This window comes from Antrostomus carolinensis, unplaced genomic scaffold (genome assembly GCF_000700745.2).
Source record: "Antrostomus carolinensis isolate BGI_N321 unplaced genomic scaffold, ASM70074v2 scaffold2591, whole genome shotgun sequence".
Lineage (NCBI taxonomy): Eukaryota > Metazoa > Chordata > Aves > Caprimulgiformes > Caprimulgidae > Antrostomus > Antrostomus carolinensis.
In genome coordinates this window covers 91,428-94,342 of record NW_010294657.1, presented here as the reverse complement: position 1 = coordinate 94,342, position 2,915 = coordinate 91,428, and the positions used below count along the sequence as shown (strand labels likewise).

General features: G+C 36.9%; 1 protein-coding gene across 1 annotated transcript in view; it reads right to left on the bottom strand.

Moving 5' to 3' along the window:
• LOC114819057 (interleukin-5 receptor subunit alpha-like) overlaps window positions 1-2,915 on the bottom strand; it is an 18,509-nt gene that overhangs the window by 5,280 nt on the left and 10,314 nt on the right. The window lies entirely within an intron of this gene.

Below are 2,915 nucleotides of genomic sequence, written 5' to 3'. Positions count from 1 at the left end.
AAAATGTTAATAGTCCAAGGCCAGTTACACAATGGTTTTAGAATCAATCTAGATCAAATTCAAAGAACAAAAGAATTGTACAAAAGTTCCTAATTTGAAACCATCTGTAGTTTAAACCATGGATATTATGGATTTCCACATATTTGATATGGAATCAAGAAAAAATTCTCTAACCTCTGGGAAGAACTGTGTATAAAAATAATCTTTATGTACTACTAAAATATAAAACTGTTCTTTATTCACTTCAAGATGAAAAGGGAACTTTTGCCTTCTTGTCTTTTGAGATGAGGGCTCAGAAAATATCTTCTGAAAAATCTCTGGGCTGTCTGGACTGGATAGTAGAAATTAATTTTTTGAGGCAATTCTTCTGCATTATTCTGCTAACTCTCTATCATGCATACATGCGAGAGAAGAGGAAGCAGTGGTCCTTGCATCAGCCAAACCACAAAGAGGTTTGGTTCTCTTGCTTTCTTACCTCATGCATTTTTGGAAAGAAGGAAGAAAAAGAAGCACGTATTGTCTTTTAGTAGACCAGTTTTTTGTGGGTTTTTTTCAGATGCAAATGCTTAAACTTAATCACAAATTACAGTACTTTGAAACCAAAACAAGTGGCTTGGTTTGCAAAAATGCAGAACACCTCTGAATTACTATTAACTTCAAAGCAATCTATGAATGCTTGGCAGCTCTAAAAGTTAGACCAATTCTTTCAACTTTCTATATATGAATAAAGCTGATCAAACATTTCTTTTTTAGCAGAAAGTTTCTATACTAAACAGCTCAGTTCAGTTTAAATTGTGGGTTTTTTTCAAAGGCATATGCTAATTCCAATAGAAAATTAATGTGTTTCCCATGAGAAAATTAACAAATTCTTTTCATGTCAAAGGAATATTTCAGAACAAATATTTTAGTTATGTTTTGAATTATGTTATTTCATTTTGATGTTTTAACTTTTTTAAATGGAGGTTGAAATGCCTTTTAAAAATATGTTCTTAAAAAAATGTAGCACATTTCCTAGATGAAACATTGGAATGTCATGTAGAAGCAAACAAAAAAGCAGGTCATTGCACAGTCCTTCAAGGCTTTCAGCAGAAAAATTGACACATTCCAAAATAAAAGTACTCAACGGATGCTTTTTCTTTCAAATTGCTCCACAGAAAAATTCAACTTCCTCAATTCACCGTGTCTGTGAAATTAGGTACCTGACTTTCATGGTGTTACCATGAGTGATACTACTAATAACAGAGGGTTTTTTTAATCTAGGCAATATTAAAATGTACTTCATAATGTCCACTTATACATGTTCCCAAAATAAAATGGGAGGAAAATTTTCTCTAACCATCAAAAGAGACTTTTAAAGAGGATTGCCTGAGCATGTGATACCTAGATGTAATACATTCATAGATTCATTTTATAAAAGCCCTATATTGTCTCCGAGTACAGGAAGAAAATTGCCACATTACACAAACTTGCACGTACGTGCATTATACTCCAGGGGTAAATCAACGTGCTGCCCTGAGTACATGGAGGTATTATAGCTCATATGCAGTGGCAGTTTTGTCTGCCATATACTTTTCTGAATGGGAAGAAACACACTGTGATGCTTCAGCCTCAACAACAGCTGGAGCAGAAGCTGGGAAAGTAGTGGCGTTGAAAACAGTTGAGGGAGAGTTGCAGTTGCTGAAAGTTCAGTAAACTGGAACCAGGATGGGTGACTGTTCAACTCCATTTCCTTCTTCTGGTGAAGAGCTGGTAGAGAGTGAATAAACCTACATTCCATCACCAGGAAAAGTCCTTTTAATTTCCCCTCTTTCCCCTGTTCACACATCAGATGTGTCCAACCTGGCACAAGGCAGACCCCTCTGCTGGCCGTGCTACTGTCCTCAGCTCTTCCTGTCTTCAGTGAGAAGAAAGAAACATCTCCAAAGGGCAATTCAAATCTCTCCTGGGCTGAAACATGTTCTTTCCTTCACCACAGTGAGCGTGTGGAACAGCTAGGTTTCTCTCTCCAAGCATTTCACAGGTGAATGTAATGAATGAATCTGGGCCAACAAAGGTAGCAGCTAAGAGGTGCCAGCAGAACAGTGGGATGTGGTAAGGCATCTGATAGAGTAGGCAGTCAACATCCTATAAACCCTATAACTGAATTTACATTAAATCTATTGCAAAAATAATAATGTCTGGCTTTGTATTTCCCGTGTCTTCAGATAAATATGTACATGAAACTCTAATAGATCAAAAAGACATATTCCAAAACACACAGTCTGTTGCCTTACAGAAAGATATTTGTCTTGTTTTGTTTTATTACCAATGGTATCGTACTTTTTTTTTTTTTTTTTGCATGTCAACATAGAGGATCAAGTCTATACATCAGTTTCTCTCCATAGATACAGAGCGTCACTCCATTGTACTACTTCCCCTTTACGTAACTGACACCAAGAAGCTGCTGCATGTGGAGGCATTTTTGCCAGCACGGAAAGAACAAGTTTCCCTTATTGGCACATGAATGTTAAAATCTAGTCATAGGAGGTGAAGGAAAAGTATTATAAGGCTCTTGTTTAACTGGTGCTGAAGTGCGCTGTAGGAGCCAGAGCACATATATTTAAATGAGAGCTAAACCATTTCCTACCTCGGTCAGAAATTTTTCCCCTGATGTAGTAAATGAAATGTTAGACTTAGTCCTTAAGGACTATGTGATTTGATTAATATTATGAGTTTTGTGGGTTTCTTGGCTTACCAGCTCTAACCGAAAGCATTTGTAGAGATACTTCGGCTGTTCGTTACAGGGCAGGCAGGGAAATGTTGTGAGCTTTTCAGCTTCTGACCATTTTTGTTTTCTAAAAGCTGTAAAGAGTCAGATGTAACTTACCTCAGGAGAACAATTCAACTCTGTGCTAGACTGCCTTAGGACCAAGGAA